Raw genomic sequence first — 20,239 nt, 5'->3', positions numbered from 1 at the left:
TTACAGAGAGCTGATTGGTCCGTTTTGACAGGGTGCTGATTGGTGTGTTTACAATCCCTGAGCTAGACATAAAGATTCTCCAAGTCCCCACCAGATTAGCTAGATACGGAGTGCCAATTGGTGCATGCACAAACCCTGAGCTAGACACAGGGTGCTGACTGGTGTGTTTACAATCCCTTAGCTAGACATAAAGGTTCTCCAAGTCCCCACTAGACTCAGGAGTCCAGCTGGCTTCACCCAGTGGATCCTGCACCGGGGCCACAGGTGGAGCTGCCCGCCAGTCCTGTGCCATGCGCAGGCACTCCTCAGCCCTTGGGTAGTCGATGGGACCTGGCGTGGTGGAGCAGGGGGCGGTGCTCGTCGGGGAGGCTCAGGCCGTGCAGGAGCCCAGGCGGGAGGGGGAGGGGACGGGGGAGAGGTGGGGGAGGGGATGGGGGAGAGGTGGGGGAGGGGAGGGGGGAGAGGTGGGGGAGGCTCAGGTGTGTCAGGCTGCAGGTCCCGAGCCCTGCCCTGCGGAGAGGCAGCTAAGGCCCCGCGAGAAATCCAGCGCAGCGCCGGTGGGCCGGCACTGCTGGGGGACCCGGCGCACCCTCCGCAGCTGCTGGCCCCGGGTGCTAAGCCCCTCACTGTCCGGGGCCAGCGGGCACATCGGCCGCTAGGAGTGTGGGGGCCTGCCGAGGCCACGCCCACCCGGAACTCTCGCTGGCCCGCAAGCGCCGCGGGCACCCCCGGTTTCCGCCGGTGCCTCTCTCTCCACACCTCCCCGCAGGCTGAGGGAGCCGGCTCCGGCCTCGGCCATCCCAGGAAGGGGCTCCCACAGTGCAGCCGCGGGCTGAAGGGCTCCTCAAGCACGGCCAGAGTGGTCGCTGAGGCCGAGGAGGCGCCAAGAGCGAGCCAGGGCTGCCAGCACGCTGTCATCTCTCAATAAGAGATGTGACACTCTTGTTAATAGACCTCTCAATAAGAGAGCTGTCACTTCTTACAAGAAGTAAGAAGTTTTCTCCTTAGATATGCTTCTTAAATATCTGGACTTCAGTTACTACATTTTTTGCATATTTCCTTGGACTGATTTAGTGGTCATGTTAGTTACTGCTTAAGCAAAGGATCAGGACTATGTTTGAGAGTGTTTATGTCACTAGAAAAAGATATTTTCATGGAACATTTCCTTAAAACATCAAACTAGAGTCCAATTAATTGTATTCTTAAATTAATTGGGATTTTAAAGTGATGCTTTACTTTGAGGGGAAAAGTGTAGATAGCCAGACAGAATTCCACATCAAGCATCTATTGAATGACTTACTTATTCATTCATTTATTCAACACTACGTACTGAGTATAGTGACAAGGGACATAGTTATTGCATTCAAATAGAAACATAAATGGATACATGAATGATTTCAATTAAATATTATGTGTACACATAAGCACAGGATGTTTTAGAATTCATAGGATAGACAATTCGGGAGATAACAAGGAAGGGTTCCTGAGGAGGTGACATACGATGTTAATTTCAAAGGATGACTAGAAGTAGGCCAAGTGAAATGGTAGTGAAAGGGAAAATAACTGTAAGTAAAAGAACTACTTTGCACTCCAGGCAAAAGAGGAAACATAAGGGAAGAAGGCATACAGTAAGAACTGTAAATAGTTCAGAGTATGGCTACAACACACAGTAAAACATGGAATGTGGCAGAGAAACTGAACTGGTTGGCAGAAGCCAGCTCATTAAGGAACTTGTATATCAGGTTAAAACATTTAGATTGAATGTTGAAGGCAATAGAGAATCATTGAAGAATTTTCAGATGCAAAGGGTTATGGCTGTGTTTGCAGTTTAGAGAGCTACCTCTGGTGCAGGGTGGAGGCTGGATTGGAGAAGTTAAGACAGGAGGCAAAAACAATTAGTAGGCAATTAGTGGTAAGTTGTATTAGACCAGGTAAGCAATGAGGAGGTAATAGTGGGAATTGAAAGGAGAAGGTATATTTTAAAATAGTGAAAAAGATTTATGAGGTTGAATGGACAAGACACAGTGAATTTTTAGAGTTCGGAGTTGAGGGAGAGGGAGGTATCTAGGATGATAAGAGAACTAGCAGGACAGGACATGAGGAAAAAGATAAATTAATTTTTGTACATGATGAAAATACTTGGAGGTGAAGATCACATTTCCTCAGGGCTTGGACTTTGACCAATGACATTTAGAATGACTCTTAAGATTTTGCACCAGCCTCACTTAGCAAAGAAACATTCAAGTATGTTCACTAGACCAGATTGATTAAAGAAGCTTCCAGATAAAGCTTCACTTGCACAGCAATTTAATTAGCCTGAACCTACCATTCCCTAAGTAGCTCCCTTATTGAGGCTTTGTTGTACTTAAAAGATAAATCTATCCGGGACTCAGATATTCGATGATATTACTGTTGCTTTGGCCTTCATTATTTTAAAAATGCATCACGTTTCCCTAATCACTGCCAAGGTGACAAGAAGCAATCCTCCACTTTACAATTGATCAAATTCTCTTTAGTTTGATTTTCACATTCTCTGTTACCCCCAGAGTGGATCTGTTATTTTTATCATGACCGTTCACTCATATTCATTATTGATTTTTTTTCTGAAGGATGCCAAAGCAATTACTGCCTACCTCTTACTTCCTCCATGAAGGTATCTCAAATGGCTTCTTAAGGCCCTACAAAATCAAGTCTTGTTTACCCCAATCACACATCTCACTGCTTTTTCTCAGCTTTTCAAGATAAAAGTTTAATGTGTCTCCTGATTAAAGTGCTTCTGTGATTGTTGCCCTGCACCAAGTTCTATACTTGCCTGTTTTTTCCTGAGAGCTTCTTTTCACAATCCAGGAAGCAACTTGGTAGGGGACAGCCTGGGGTAAACAAAATGATGAAGGAGGGAGGCATTCATATTGGTGGAATTTTCTTTTTTTTTTTTTTTTTAATTATTATTATTTTTTTCTTTTTATTATTATTATTATTATTATTATTATTATTATTATACTTTAGGCTCTATGGTACATGTGCACAACGTGCAGGTAAGTTACATATGTATACATGTGCCATGCTGGTGCGCTGCACCCACCAACTCGTCATCTAGCATTAGGTATATCTCCCAATGTTATCCCGCCCTCCTCCCCCCACCCCACAACAGTCCCCGAAGTGTGATGTTCCCCTTCCTGTGTCCATGTGTTCTCATTGTTCAATTCCCACCTATGAGTGAGAATATGCGGTGTTTGGTTTTTTGTTCTTGAGATAGTTTACTGAGAATGATGATTTCCAATTTCATCCATGTCCCTACAAAGGACGTGAACTCATCATTTTTTATGGCTGCATAGTACTCCATGGTGTATATGGGCCACATTTTCTTAATCCAGTCTATCATTGTTGGACATTTGGGTTGGTTCCAAGTCTTTGCTATTGTGAATAATGCCGCAATAAACATACGTGTGCTTGTGTCTTTATAGCAGCATGATTTATAGTCCTTTGGGTATATACCCAGTAATGGGATGGCTGGGTCGAATGGAATTTCTAGTTCTAGATCCCTGAGGAATCGCCACACTGACTTCCACAAGGGTTGAACTAGTTTACAGTCCCACCAACAGTGTAAAAGTGTTCCTATTTCTACACATCCTCTCCAGCACCTGTTGTTTCCTGACTTTTTAATGATTGCCATTCTAACTGGTGTGAGATGGTATCTCATTGTGGTTTTGATTTGCATTTCTCTGATGGCCAGTGATGGTGAGCATTTTTTCATGTGTTTTTTGGCTGCATAAATGTCTTCTTTTGAGAAGTGTCTGTTCATGTCCTTGGCCCACTTTTTGATGGGGTTGTTTGTTTTTTTCTTGTAAATTTGTTGGAGTTCATTGTAGATTCTGGATATTAGCCCTTTGTCAGATGAGTAGGTTGCGAAAATTTTCTCCCATTTTGTAGGTTGCCTGTTCACTCTGATGGTAGTTTCCTTTGCTGTGCAGAAGCTCTTGAGTTTAATTAGATCCCATTTGTCAATTTTGGCTTTTGTTCCCATTGCTTTTGGTGTTTTAGACATGAAGTCCTTGCCCATGCCTATGTCCTGAATGGTATTGCCTAGGTTTTCTTCTAGGGTTTTTATGGTTTTAGGTCTAACATTTAAGTCTTTAATCCATCTTGAATTGATTTTTGTATAAGGTGTAAGGAAGGGATCCAGTTTCAGCTTTCTACATATGGCTAGCCAGTTTTCCCAGCACCATTTATTAAATAGGGAATCCTTTCCCCATTTCTTGTTTTTGTCAGGTTTGTCAAAGATCAGATAGTTGTAGATATGTGGCATTATTTCTGACAGCTCTGTTCTGTTCCATTGATCTATATCTCTGTTTTGGTACCAGTACCATGCTGTTTTGGTTACTGTAGCCTTGTAGTATAGTTTGAAGTCAGGTAGCGTGATGCCTCCAGCTTTGTTCTTTTGGCTTAGGATTGACTTGGCGATGCGGGCTCTTTTTTGGTTCCATATGAACTTTAAAGTAGTTTTTTCCAATTCTGTGAAGAAAGTCATTGGTAACTTGATGGGGATGGCATTGAATCTGTAAATTACCTTGGGAAGGATGGCCATTTTCATGATATTGATTCTTCCTACCCATGAGCATGGAATGTTCTTCCATTTGTTTGTATCCTCTTTTATTTCCTTGAGCAGTGGTTTGTAGTTCTCCTTGAAGAGGTCCTTCACATCCCTTGTAAGTTGGATTCCTAGGTATTTTATTCTCTTTGAAGCAATTGTGAATGGGAGTTCACTCATGATTTGGCTCTCTGTTTGTCTGTTATTGATGTATAAGAATGCTTGTGATTTTTGTACATTGATTTTGTATCCTGAGACTTTGCTGAAGTTGCTTATCAGCTGAAGGAGATTTGGGGCTGAGACAATGGGGTTTTCTAGATATACTATCATGTCATCTGCAAACAGGGACAATTTGACTTCCTCTTTTCCTAATTGAATACCCTTGATTTCCTTCTCTTGCCTAATTGCCCTGGCCAGAACTTCCAACACTATGTTGAATAGAAGTGGTGAGAGAGGGCATCCCTGTCTTGTGCCAGTTTTCAAAGGGAATGCTTCCAGTTTTTGCCCATTCAGTATGATATTGGCTGTGGGTTTGTCATAAATAGCTCTTATTATTTTGAGATACGACCCATCAATACCTAATTTATTGAGAGTTTTTAGCATGAAGGGTTGTTGAATTTTGTCAAAGGCCTTTTCTGCATCTATTGAGATAATCATGTGGTTTTTGACTTTGGTTCTGTTTATATGCTGGATTACATTTATTGATTTGCGTATATTGAACCAGCCTTGCATCCCAGGGATGAAGCCCAGTTGATCATGGTGGATAAGCTTTTTGATGTGCTGCTGGATTCTGTTTGCCAGTATTTTATTGAGGATTTTTGCATCAATGTTCATCAAGGATATTGGTCTAAAATTCTCTTTTTTTGTTGTGTCTCTGCCCGGCTTTGTTATCAGGATGATGCTGGCCTCATAAAATGAGTTAGGGAGGATTCCCTCTTTTTCTATTGCTTGGAATAGTTTCAGAAGGAATGGTACCAGCTCCTCCTTGTACCTCTGGTAGAATTCGGCTGTGAACCCATCTGGTCCTGGACTTTTTTTGCTTGGTAAGCTATTGATTATTGCCACAATTTCAGCTCCTGTTATTGGTCTATTCAGAGATTCAACTTCTTCCTGGTTTAGTCTTGGGAGGGTGTATGTGTTGAGGAATTTATCCATTTCTTCTAGATTTTCTAGTTTATTTGCGTAGAGGTGTTTGTAATATTCTCTGATGGTAGTTTGTATTTCTGTGGGATCGGTGGTGATATCCCCTTTATCATTTTTTATTGCATCTATTTGATTCTTCTCTCTCTTTTTCTTTATTAATCTTGCTAGCGGTCTATCAATTTTGTTGATCCTTTCAAAAAACCAGCTCCTGGATTCATTTATTTTTTGAAGGGTTTTTTGTGTCTCTATTTCCTTCAGTTCTGCTCTGATTTTAGTTATTTCTTGCCTTCTGCTAGCTTTTGAATGTGTTTGCTCTTGCTTTTCTAGTTCTTTTAATTGTGATGTTAGGGTATCAATTTTGGATCTTTCCTGCTTTCTCTTGTGGGCATTTAGTGCTATAAATTTCCCTCTACACACTGCTTTGAATGCATCCCAGAGATTCTGGTATGTTGTGTCTTGGTTCTCGTTGGTTTCAAAGAACATCTTTATTTCTGCCTTCATTTCGTTATGTACCCAGTAGTCATTCAGGAGCAGGTTGTTTAGTTTCCACATAGTTGAGCAGTTTTGAGTGAGATTCTTAATCCTGAGTTCTAGCTTGATTGCACTGTGATCTGAGAGATAGTTTGTTATAATTTCTGTTCTTTTACATTTATTGAGGAGAGCTTTACTTCCAAGTATATGGTCAATTTTGGAATAGGTGTGGTGTGGTGCTGAAAAAAATGTATATTCTGTTGATTTGGGGTGGAGAGTTCTGTAGATGTCTATTAGGTCTGCTTGGTGCAGAGCTGAGTTCAATTCCTGCGTATCCTTGTTGATTTTCTGTTTCGTTGATCTGTCTAATGTTGACAGTGGGGTGTTAAAGTCTCCCATTATTAATGTGTGGGAGTCTAAGTCTCTTTGTAGGTCACTCAGGACTTGCTTTATGAATCTGGGTGCTCCTGTATTGGGTGCATATATATTTAGGATAGTTAGCTCTTCTTGTTGAATTAATCCCTTTACCATTATGTAATGGCCTTCTTTGTCTCTTTTGATCTTTGTTGGTTTAAAGTCTGTTTTATCAGAGACTAGGATTGCAACCCCTGCCTTTTTTTGTTTTCCATTTGCTTGGTAGATCTTCCTCCATCCTTTTATTTTGAGCCTATGTGTGTCTCTGCACGTGAGATGGGTTTCCTGAATACAGCACACTGATGGGTCTTGAGTCTTTATCCAATTTGCCAGTCTGTGTCTTTTAATTGGAGCATTTAGTCCATTTACATTTAAAGTTAATATTGTTATGTGTGAATCTGATCCTGTCATTATGATGTTAGCTGGTTATTTTGCTCGTTAGTTGATGCAGTCTCTTCCTAGTCTCGATGGTCTTTACATTTCGGTATGATTTTGCAGTGGCTGGTACCTGTTGTGCCTTTCCATGTTTAGCGCTTCCTTCAGGAGCTCTTTTAGGGCAGGCCTGGTGGTGACAAAATCTCTCAGCATTTGCTTGTCTGTAAAGGATTTTATTTCTCCTTCACTTATGAAGCTTAGTTTGGCAGGATATGAAATTCTGGGTTGAAAATTCTTTTCTTTAAGAATGTTGAATATTGGCCCCCACTCTCTTCTGGCTTGTAGGGTTTCTGCCGAGAGATCCGCTGTTAGTCTGATGGGCTTCCCTTTGATGGTAACCCGACCTTTCTCTCTGGCTGCCCTTAACATTTTTTCCTTCATTTCAACTTTGGTGAATCTGACAATTATGTGTCTTGGAGTTGCTCTTCTCGAGGAGTATCTTTGTGGCGTTCTCTGTATTTCCTGAATCTGAATGTTGGCCTGCCTTGCTAGATTGGGGAAGTTCTCCTGGATAATATCCTGCAGAGTGTTTTCCAACTTGTTTCCATTCTCCCCGTCACTTTCAGGTACACCAATCAGACGTAGATTTGGTCTTTTCACATAGTCCCACATTTCGTGGAGGCTTTGCTCGTTTCTTTTTATTCTTTTCTCTCTAAACTTCCCTACTCACTTCATTTCATTCATTTCATCTTCCAGGGCTGATACCCTTTCTTCCATTTGATCGCATCAGCTCCTGAGGCTTCTGCATTCTTCACGTAGTTCTCGAGCCTTGGTTTTCAGCTCCATCAGCTCCTCTAAGCACTTCTCTGTGTTGGTTATTCTAGTTATACATTCTTCTAAATTTTTTTCAAAGTTTTCAACTTCTTTGCCTTTGGTTTGAATATCCTCCCGTAGCTCAGAGTAATTTGATCGTCTGAAGCCTTCTTCTCTCAGCTCGTCAAAGTCATTCTCCGTCCAGCTTTGTTCCGTTGCTGGTGAGGAACTGCGTTCCTTTGGAGGAGGAGAGGTACTCTGCTTTTTAGAGTTTCTAGTTTTTCTGTTCTGTTTTTTCCCCATCTTTGTGGTTTTATCTACTTTTGGTCTTTGATGATGGTGATGTACAGATGGGTTTTTGGTGTGGATGTCCTTTCTGTTAGTTTTCCTTCTAACAGACAGGACCCTTAGCTGCAGGTCTGTTGGAGTACCTGGCTGGCCCTGTGAGGTGTCAGTCTGCCCCTGCTTGGGGGTGCCTCCCAGTTAGGCTGCTCGGGGGTCAGGGGTCAGGGACCCACTTGAGGAGGCAGTCAGCCCGTTCTCAGATCTCCAGTTGCGTGCTGGGAGAACCACTGCTCTCCTCAAAGCTGTCAGACAGGGACATTTAAGTCTGCAGAGGTTACTGCTGTCTTTTTGTTTGTCTGTGCCCTGCCCCCAGAGGTGGAGCCTACAGAGGCAGGCAGGCCTCCTTGAGCTGTGGTGGGCTCCACCCAGTTGAAGCTTCCAGGCTGCTTTGTTTACCTAAGCGAGCCTGGGCAATGGCGGGCGCCCCTCCCCCAGCCTCGCTGCCGACTTGCTGTTTGATCTCCGACTGCTGTGCTAGCAATCAGCGAGACTCCGTGGGCATAGGACCCTCTGAGCCAGGTGCGGGCTATACTCTCCTGGGGCACCGTTTCCTAAGCCCCTCGGAAAAGCACAGTATTCGGGTGGGAGTGGCCCGACTTTCCAGGTGCCGTCTGTCACCCCTGGAAAGGGAACTCCCTGACCCCTTGCGCTTCCCGAGTGAGGCAATGCCTCGCCCCTGCTTCGGCTGGCGCAGGGTGCACTCACCCACTGACCTGCACCCACTGTCTGGCACTCCCTAGTGAGATGAACAGGGTACCTCAGATGGAAATGCAGAAATCACCCGTCTTCTGCGTCGCTCGCGCTGGGAGCTGTAGACCGGAGCTGTTCCTATTCGGCCATCTTCCATATTGGTGGAATTTTCTAGTTACTTCTCCAGAAACTATTAGAAAGTTATTTATTTCTGTTCTTTTTACTGAAAATCTTGTTTAGATTATATGAATGTATATTATTGTCAAAGCATGTCTGCACTAGTGAATCAAACTGAATTGCCCTTTGATGTTTCTTTTGATGAATGGTGTTTTCAAAACTTGGTGCCGTTATTCGGAGCTTTATTGATCATTGTCAGTTGATGATTATAGACTATGTTAGCAGGGTCAGACAAAGGTAGGTTTGACTCTTGATTCCATCACTTACTAACTGTGTGACCTTAGCTAAGTCACTTAATTTTTTGGAGGTCTCCGTGTCCTCATCAATGAACATATACAATTATACACATTCTGCTTTTCTCTTGAGCTTGATGTGGTTTTCAAATCAGGAATGTATTTTATCAATTTCCAAACATTATACACATATATTTGATAGTTTGGGCACATATTTAGAAGGTATAAAGGAAAAAAATGTGAACGGTTTTGCTGCTATTCTCTGAAAGACATAATAAATAATGTTTGGTGACCTGGCAGGATTTAGGTATTAAATTAAAGATATTTACAGAAAATTAGCTTTTATTAAAAGAGAAATATGAGAGCTAACAGTAATTTGGTGCTTACTGTACGCCAAACACCATTTTATGTGTTTTAGATTATTTTATTTGATAGTCACAGCATTAAGTATTATCATTAGATAAATTTTACAGATGACAAGACTTGCTTTAGAACACCCAGATAGTGAGCAGAAGAGGGATAGATTTTAAATTTGGGCTTAATGAAAACCTCATGATTTTAACCACAATGTGATTGGGCCTCATAATCTTGATCTAAGCTTGTTTAATTTTGATGTTTTAGTTTATCTTACAGCTATCTGCAGATGAAAAATCATAGTTAACTGGGCTTTACTGTGTGTAGGAAAAGGGGTAAAAAGATCTGGTGGGGGTGCTGGTTCTTAAATCTTAGGAATCACCTTGTTCCCTAGTTTCTGTGTTAACTATAGGGGAAGATTTAACAAAGTAAAAAACAGATACTCAGAGAGAAAACTCTTAAAACAACTTTCGCTCACTTGACTTTAAAATCTTAGAAGTCAGAGAATGTATGCTTGGTAAAGACGCTAGCACATAGTTGGTATCCTGTGAGTGTTTGTTGAATTGGACTGAGTTCTTCTCTTTTATTTCCCAGCAGAGTTTTATTTACCCTCAACCCCTGTTGACTGTGGCTAACAGTATAATTAAGCATCTCTGCAGACACCAGCATAAAATGAGAGTCAAATGTAATGTTTATGTCTACCAAGCAATTCTTGAAAGTTTCTGTACACAAGAGGAATTATATCTGATCCATTGTGAAGCATGATCAAGATACATAATTTACTTTGAAAAAAATCTGTGGTTGATAGATGTTTAGGAAATATAAAGTGGATCAAATTGAAACGAAATTTAGATTAAATTATCTTAGAATGATTTAGATTAAGACAAGTGGAAGGAATCTTAACAATTCATGTAGGCATCCCCTATAACCTTACCTTTGAATAGCACTGTGCCTAAACTTTAGAAAAATCTCTGATGAGTTACATGATCATTAAGACTAGTTGGGAAGAAATTATATTAGTCTTATTATTAAAGCATTTCCATGTGTACCTACCTTTATTAGTAATGATTTGCAAATGTAATCAAGAATAGAATAACCTAACAGAGCAGTTCTCAAATTTTTTTAATCCCTTTATGCTCTTAAAAATTATAAAGAATCCTAAAGAGTTTTTTTCTTACATGGGTTATATCCATCAATATTTACTATATTAGAAATTAAAATGAGAAATTAAAATATGCATTTATTAATTTATTTTAAAATAACAACAAATCCATTATATAATTACCTAAATAACATAATTTTAGGAAAACTAATCTTATTTTCCAAAACAGAAGTATGTCATGAAAAGGATGGGATTGTTTTAGATTTTTTCCAATCTCTTTATCATCTGGCATAACAGAAGGCAGCAATATTATCACATATATTTTTCTGCATTCAATCTGTTGCAATATGTTGTTTCATTTGAAGTACAGGAAGAAAATCCAGTCTCACTCAGATATGTAGTTGGAAAGGGAATAGATATTTTAATAGCCTTTTCAGATAATAGTGGATATTCTTCTCTGATACTACACTAAAATTCAACAAGTAGTGGTTGCTTAAAGGTTAGTGGCAATATTGCATTGGAAACAAAACCACATTAACTAACTTTTCATACTAATTTTCATTCTTTTCATACTTATTTTCATTAACAAGCATTGGTCTATCTTGCACTCTGAATGGATTTTTAAATAATAAATTATTTGGAAAATTCTAATTCACTGAGTTATACAGATCTTCGAAATGTTGCCTTTTTAAAATCCAATACAAAAATCATACTCAATATCAATGCTGATCTTATCAGAAAAATATTTAATGGTAGAAAACTGTCATGCTTATGATCGCAGATACCAATTTTCCAAAATTTGAATTTTCTTTTGAAAGCTTGAGTTTTACCAGCATCAGCAAATACTGTCAGTTGTTTTCCTTTAAGTGACAAGCTCACTTCATTAATTTCTCAAGAACATGTCAAGAAATATCTAAGTCTGAATAACCATAGTTTATTAGTTGTTCTTTTAAGTGAGAATAGTGTTCCATGAGAAAAACATCTTTCAGCTTGAACTCTTAACAGTAACACAGTGCTTTTTCTTAAAAGAACCATCATACTTGAGAATGTGTCAGAAGTGCTTTATGCAGATTTTGCATTTGTCACACAGAAAAATAACGAAACACATCCTCATGGGTTAAGACATAAAATTAATAATTTTAATGCTTCACCAAGGACATTTTAAAGTTAAACTGGCCTTTTTGTTATTCATTTACTACAAATTAATGGTGGTAAAGAATACAATGACAATAGTAATATGTGTTGCCCCAGCTTTGATTAATGCTAGGCCATTGGCAGTATTATGCTTTATTGCTTTTGCACCATCAAAGCAAATATCAGCATAGTGATAAAAGCAAATAGCAATTATTATTATTAGAATGATTTTAACTCATGGAACTCCCTGAACCAGTTAACCCCTGGGCTCTGCAGACCATACTTTCAGAATTCCTTACCTAGAGAATGTCTTAAAAGTGCAGATTTTGGGGGGGTGAGGGTGGGCAAACTTCCAAGAATTCCAATTCAAGAGTTCAGAAAAGCAATCTAGTAATGTGTATTTTACTAGCACCCCAGGATATTTTGAGAAAGTTGGCCTATGTAACACATTTTGATTAATACAGCACAATAGAACAGATGCTTTCATTTTGGCTATGGTTATGTGAAACTGAAATATATACCTGCCTAAAACAACCAATTATTTAATAAAGTTAGTAACCCTCACTTCTTGTTAAGTATATTTTGTTTGTTCTCTCCAAATTGATAGCCCTTTCTTTGTGTACAATCATTTTCCATCTCTCATCTTCCTTATCTACTTCCTTGTCATTTTCTCTATTTAAACCTGTTTAGACTGTATTTCTCTTTGCTAGGTTGTGAAAGTCAAAATTGGACAGTCATGCCATCCTCTGGTCATGCTTAGAGGAAGTCTCTGCTGTGTTTTCACATCATAAAATAATCAGACTGCTCATCCCCTAAGTTCTCCCTTCTCCCTGTTAGCTTTCTAGCCCTGTATCTGCCTCCAGAATTCTGATCATGGCTGCCGTGCCTGGCGTCAAGCCAAAGAATATAAATGAGTCTTGTCCAGGACTTTATAGTTGAATACCCTGGGTTCCTTTCCTTAGGGATGGTATACTGGGGTATGTCTGATAAAGAGGAAAAGAGTAAGCGTCAGTAAGAGAGAAAGCTTGGGCATGAGTACGAGCATTCCTTATGTAATTGGCCTGCTTCTTTTCCCTTTTCTAACAATGAAACCTTGAAAACTAGGACTCAGCCACTCCTTTGATCTGTCTTCATTTTTCCCTTTTCAGCTACCCTATAGTTGGCTGCCTGGCTTCAGAGCTTTTTTTGAACTTGGAAGACTTCAAGCCTCAACTGAGGAATCCTTGATGCTCTGTTGTTTTGTCTTGCTAAAATGTACAAGAAACGTGCACAGCTCTGTCCTTCAGGCTTAAAATCATCCCAGGTGAGAACAAACTGCCTTGGTCTTATTTGCATTTCTGGTTGACCTGTTTACTTTACCCTTTGGGCATTTTCTTCTATTTGAAGGGCTCAGGTTTTATCACCTCCAATACAATTATGGATACCTATTGGTTTCTACGACAGCTGGGTAGTTTTAAGCAAAATTTACTACTCTAAATGTTCACACGGGCAGTATGACACATCAGTGAAACAGACTTTCAGTTGCGAAGTTGGTTTGGTTTAAATCTTGCCTAGGGGTCATAATTTGTGTGATGGTGTTATTAGCATAATTTAACTGAAAAGACTGTTGTGTGTGTGTGTGTGTGTGATAAAAATTGTTACAAGAGCTGCCTTTATCATAGTTGAACAATTTAAAGGGGTATAATTGTAATGTTCAAAAAATGTTAAGTCATGAGTATGAGATCCTGAGATATAATCTGACTTATAAATGTAAATATCCCTGCCATATTCACTGACCCCATTTCATGCATAGATATGTATATATGTACACAGCTGTTTAAACTTTAAAGATCAAACACTAGTGCATGCAAGAAATCCACAGCAAATACTCCTGATTACACTTCTATTTCTAAAACTAATTATATGTCTGTGCAACTAATACCTTTAGAATTTATCAAGTGTCAGCAAATACACATATTTGTCAAGCTTGACCTCTTTGATATGAAATTTGAATCTATTTGTGGCAAAGCAAGCAGTTTTTATAGTAATTATTCCAATCAAGACAGGATCTTTCTTACTTAAACCAACAGCAATAATAAAAACCACTTTGGGGACAGAAGCATAAGCTAAAGCATAACTCATGAATTTGCAAATATTTTTTCCATGTAACAGATTAAACTGAGTTCTATTTTTGTCTGTGACTTCTGCTGACTTTTATGTGACAGAATAATTTATTGTGATATTAATTTCTATATTATTCTCACTGGAGTGGACATATTTTTTTCCTTCTCCATCTAGAAAAAGTAGCTAAAACATTTTGTATCTCTGCTATGGCAGAGGCAGAAGTGGAAGACTTAAATTTTGATTCACCAAAGCAGTAGTTTCCAGAAATCCAGAAGGTGACCCCATCCAGGCCTTTTGATTTTTAAAAACATAGTCTTTTGGAAGGATTATTCACAAAGAGGAGAGTTCTAAGATATGGAAGAGGTGGAATAAGGCAACCTGGAGATTGGAGTATTTGGGGAAGGCTTTCCTGAGTCTAATAGAGTTTTTTTTTTTAAGGTTTCCTGGAGAACAGAAAAATGGAAACTCACTTACAAGGCTCTAGATGGGGAATTACTAAGGAATGCCTGTAGGAGCTTGACCATATGTATCATGGACTTGAGAGAATAATGGTGAGGCTCCTTGTGAATGAATCTTGGGCCAGTTAGGCAAACCATTTTAAGAGGCATTCTGAATCCCATTAGAGTGGAATGACTAAATGAACTTGAAGGATCTGCTTGATAGAGTAATAATATTGTCTAAAAAACCCTTAAAATACAATAACCATCATATAATAAGGACTTGCATCACTCCTCAATTTTGAGTACCACTTAAGCCTGTGATTCTGGTATAATCGTCTGGAGGGTAGGGAAAATGTCTCTAAAATGACTAGCATCCTGGTGGGTACAGAGTTTGGGCAGATTTCACAGTCTGGAAATGTAACAGAGTAAGATATTAAATCCAAATGTTGTGGAATAAAAATCACACACACACACACACACACACACACACACACACACACACACACACACACTTCATCTATAAAAACTATAATCAATGAGTGGTGGCATAATTCTTATTAGTCTTTTGATTTCCCCAATTTATGGTAGCTTGCTTATTATTATTATTATTATTTTTGAGACGGAGTCTCGCTCTGTAGCCCAGGCTGGAGTGCAGTGGCATGATCTTGGCTCACTGCAAGCTCCACCTTCTGGGTTCATGCCATTCTCCTGCCTCAGCCTCCCAAATAGCTGGGACTACAGGCGCCCACCAACACGTCCGGCTAATTTTTTGTAGTTTTAGTAGAGATGGGGTTTCACCATGTTAGCCAGGATGGTCTCGATCTCCTGACCTCGTGTTGTGCCTGCCTTGGCCTCCCAAAATGCTGGGATTACAGGCATGAGCCACCACGCCCGGCCTGGTAGCTTGCTTATTATTAAAGTAAAACACTAATGATCATTATGTGCAATCCTGCTACTGAAAAAAAAAGTACTTCTGGCCTATTTGTAATACTGTGATGGCATTTTCATTCATTTTTATTTTCTGAGCATCTATTGAATGATACAGGTAAGCAAATTAAAGTCCTTGAAAAAGATCAGTGGGTGTTGAGGACTGACTAGGCAGCTAGCATGACTACGTAGAGGAAGGAAGAACAGCGTGGTGTGGCAGCCACCTGAAAACCACACAGGACGGGGAGCCCCCACTCCCAGTCAAGGTGGCTAGTGAGTGAGCATGCTACTTAGCCTGGGGAACTGTGCTTTTCCACGGAACTATGCAACTCACAGATCGCAAGATCCCACTTGTGAGCCCACACCACTAGGGCCTTGGGTCCCAACTGCAGAGCCACACTGATTCTCAACAGCCACTCTGCTGGGATATGCCTAAGCCTGCTGAGCTCCCAGGCGGAGAGGTGGCCATCACCACTGCTGCCACTGCCTGTTGTCTAAGCCATCTGAGCTCCCTGGGGGAGGGGCAGCAACCAACACTGCAGCTGCTAGCTACCTAAGAAATGAAGCTCCTGGCAGGGAAGGCGAAGGGAAGGGAAGGTCGGCGGCCATTACTATAGCCCCAGGTCCTGCTTTTTGCCTGCTGGAGCCAGGGCCAGACTGCTTGGTCACAAGAGGTATTCCCCACAGTGCAGCACACAGGCTGTGGCCTGATAGCCTCTTCAGGCCTGACCCTGACCCATCCCTCCCTCCTAACTTGGCAGGGCCTCCCTGCAGAAACTCCAACAACTCCAGACAGGGGCTCAGGGAAAGAACTCTGATCTTCCTGGGTCTGAGCCCCTAGTGGGAGGGGTGGCCATAGTCTCCGTGGACAAGCAGACATAGTCTTTCCTCCTGCTAGCTCTGAGGAATCTGGGCATCCCAGATGAGTGGGTTACCCCACAGCACAGCACACCCCCTCCACCAAAGGACAGCTAAAGTACTTCATTAAATGGGTCCTGGTTCCCATACCCCCCAACTGGGTGAGACACCCCAACAGGGGTCACCAGACACCCTATACAGGAGCATTCCTACTGGCTTTAGGTCGGAGCCCCTCAAGGTCAGAGATCCCAGAGAGCAGGCACCCGACTTTGCTCTTCTCCAGCCTCCTTAAGTGACATCTCCAGCTGCGGGAGTGAACCAGATGAGTAGGGCCCCAGCAAACTGCAGCAGCCCTACAGAACAGGGACCAGACTATTGAGAGAAAAACAAACAGAAAGTAACAACAGCATCAACAACAAAAAAATCCCGACAAAAACCTCATCCAAGGGTCAGCAGCCTCAAAGACTGAAACTAGACAAACTCATGAAGATGAAAAAGAATCAATGAAAAAATGCTGAAAACCCAAAAGGCCAGAGTGCCTTTTCTCTTCCAAATGATCGCAACATCTCTTGAGCAAGGACACAGAACTGGACGGAGGATGAGATGGATGAATTGACAGAAGTAGGCTTCAGAATGTGGGTAATAACAAACTTCGCTGAGGTAAAGGAGCACGTTCTAACCCAATGCAAAGAAGCTAAGAACCGTGATAAAAAGTTACAGGAGCTACTATCTAGAAAAACCAGTTTAGAGAGGAACATAAATGACCTGATGGAGCTGAAAAACACAGCATGAGAACTTTATGAAGCATACACAAATATCAATAGCTGAATCAATCAAGCAGAAGAAAGAATATCAGAGATTGAAGACTGTCTTGCTGAAATAAGGCAGGCAGACAAGATTAGAGAAGAAAGAATGAAAAGAAATGAAAAAAACCTCCAAGAACCATAGGACTATGTAAAAAGACCAAACCTACGACTGATTGTAGTACCTGAAAGAGACAGGGAGAATGGAACCAGGTTGGATAACACACCTAGGATATCATCCAGGAGAAATTCCCCAACCTAGCAAGACAGGCCAACATGCAAATTCAAGAAATACAGAGAACCACGTAAGATACTCCACAAGAAGATAAACCCAAGACACATAATTATCAGATTCTCCAAGGTCGTAATGCAGGAAAAAATGTTAAGGGCAGCCAGAGAGAAAGGCCAGGTGACCTACAAAGGGAAGCCCATCAGACTAACAGTGGATCTCTCAGCAGAAACCCTACAAGCCAGAAGAAAGTGGGGGCCAATATTCAACATTCTTAAAAGAATTTTCAACTCAGAATTTCATATATGGTCAAACGAAGCTTCATAAGTGAAGGAGAAATAAAATCCTTTTCAGACAAGCAAATGCTGAGGGAATTTGTCACCACCAGGCCTGCCTTGAAAGAGCTCCTGAAGGAAGCATTAAATATGGAAAGGAAAAACCAGTACCAGCCACTGCAAAAACATACCAAAATGCAAAGACCAATGACACTATGAAGAAACTACACCAACTAGTGTGCCAAATAAGCAGCTAGCATCAAGATGACAGGATCAAATTAACACATAACAATTGCACCCATCTCACGTTCAAAGACACACATAGGTTCAAAATAAAGGGATGGAGGAAAATTTACCAAGCAAATAGCAGAAAAAAGCAGGGGTTGCAATCCTAGTCTCTGACAAAACAGACTTTAAACCAACAAAAATCCAAAAAGACAAAGAAGGGCATTACATAATAGCAAAGGAATCAATTCAACAAAAAGAGCTAACTATCCTAAATACATATATGCACCCAATACAGGAACACTCAGATTCATAAAACAAATTATTAGAGACCTATAAAGAGACTTAGAATCCTACACAATAATAGTGGGAGACATTAACACCCCACTGTCAATATTAGATCAATGAGACAGAAAATTAACAAGGATATTCAGGACTTGAACTCAGGTCTGGATCAAGTGGACCTAATAGATATCTACAGAACTCTTCACCCCCAAACAACAGACTATATATTCTCATAACCACATGGCACTTACTCTAAAATTGACCACATAATTGATAGTAAAACACTCCTCAGCAAATGCAAAAGAACTGAAATCATAAAAGTCTCTCAGACCACAGTGGAATCAAATTAGAACTCAGGATTAAGAAACTCACTCAAAACCATACAATTACGTGGAAATTGAACAACCTGCTCCTGAATGACTCCTGGGTAAATAATGAAAATAAGACAGAAATCAAGATGTTCTTTGAAACCAATGAGAACAAAGAGACAACATACCAGAATCTCGGGGATGCAGCTAAAGTAGTGTTAAGAGAGAAATTTATAGCACTGAATGCCCACATCAGAAAGCTAGGAATATCTCAAATCAACACCCTAACATCACAACTAAAAGAACTAGAGAAGCAAGAGGAAGCAAATCCAAAAGCTGACAGAAGACAGGAAATAACTAAGATCAGAGTGGAACTGAAGGAGATAGAGACAAAAAAAATAAAAAATAAATAAAACCTTTAAAAAATCAATGAATGGTTTTTTGAATGTATTAATAAAATAGCAAGATAGACAAAGAAGTAAAGAGAGGAGAATCAAATAGACACAATAAAAAATGATAAAGGGGATATCACCACTGACCCCACAGAAATACAAACTATCATCAGAGAATACTATAAGCACCTCTACACAAATAAACTAGAAAATTTAGAAGAACTGTATAAATTTCTGGAAACATACACCCTCCCAAGACTAGACCAGAAAGAAGTCAAGCACTTGAATAGACCAATAACAAGTTCTGAAGTTGAGGCAGTACTGAATAGACTACCAGCCCAAAAAAGCCCAGGACTAGACAGATTCACAGCCAAATTCTACGAAAGTACAAAAAAGAGCTGCTACCATTTCTTCTGAAACTTCCAAACAACTAAAAAGGAGGGACTCCTCCCTAACTCATTTTATGAGGCCAGCATCATCCTAATACCAAAACCTGGCAAATACGACATAAAAATAGAAAACTTTAGGCCAATATCCCTGATGGACATCAATGCAAAAATCCTCAATAAAATACTGGCAAACCAAATGCAGCAGCACATCAAAAAGCTTATCCACCACTAACAAGTTGGCTTCATCCCTGGGATGCAAGGCTTGTTTAACATATGCAAATCAATAAACATAATCCATCACATAAACAGAACCAATGACAAACACCACATGATCATCTCAATAGATGCAGAAAAGGCCTTTGATAAAATTCAACATCCTTTCCTGTTAAAAACGCCTATAAACTAGGTATTGATGGAACATATCTCAAAATAATAAGTGCTATTTATGACAAACCCACAGCCAATATCATACTGAATGGGCATAAGCTGGAAGCATTCCCTTTGAAAACTGTCACAAGTCAACGATGTTTCTCTCACCACTCCTATTCAACATAGTATTGGAAGTTCTGGCCAGGGCAATCAGCAAGAGAGAGAAATAAAGGATATTCAAATAGGAAGACAGGAAGTCAAATTGTCTGTTTGCGGACAACATGATTCTATATTTAGGAAACTTCATCGTCTCAGCCCAAAAGCTCCTTAAGCTGATAAGCAACTTCAGCAAAGTCTCAGGATACAAAATCAATGTACAAAAATCACAAGCGGGCTGGGTGCGGTGGCTCATGCCTGTAATCCCAGCATGTTGGGAGGCCGAAGTGGGTGGATCACGAGGTCAGAAGTTCAAGACCAGCCTGGCCAACATGGCGAAACCCTGTCTCTTCTAAAGATACAAAAAATTAGCTGGGCGTGGTGGTGGGCACCTGTAATCCCAGCTACTCGGGAGACTGAGGCAAGAGAATTGCTTGAACCCAGGAGTCAGAGGTTGCAGTGAGCCAAGATTGTGCCATTGCACTCCAGCCTGGGCAACAGGGTGAGACTCTGTCTCAAAAAAAAAAAAAAAAAAAAAATCACAAGCATTCCTATACACCAACAAGAGACAAGCAGAGAGCCAAATCATGAATCAACTCCCATTTACAATTGTTAGAAAAAGAACAAAATACTTAGGAATA

The 20,239-nt window shown here is 40.5% G+C and overlaps 1 long non-coding RNA gene across 1 annotated transcript in view; it reads left to right on the top strand.

Moving 5' to 3' along the window:
- LOC129053040 (uncharacterized) overlaps positions 1–20,239 on the top strand; it is a 620,941-nt gene that overhangs the window by 230,277 nt on the left and 370,425 nt on the right. Inside the window, exon 6 of the long non-coding RNA XR_010139049.1 lies at positions 12,988–13,142. This is a non-coding gene — a long non-coding RNA (uncharacterized LOC129053040). The remainder of the gene's footprint in view (positions 1–12,987; positions 13,143–20,239) is intronic.

The sequence above is a fragment of the Pongo abelii genome, chromosome X, assembly GCF_028885655.2.
Source record: "Pongo abelii isolate AG06213 chromosome X, NHGRI_mPonAbe1-v2.0_pri, whole genome shotgun sequence".
NCBI classification, from domain to species: domain Eukaryota; kingdom Metazoa; phylum Chordata; class Mammalia; order Primates; family Hominidae; genus Pongo; species Pongo abelii.
Note: the sequence above shows the minus strand (reverse complement) of the source record. Positions and strands in the feature narration are given on the sequence as shown.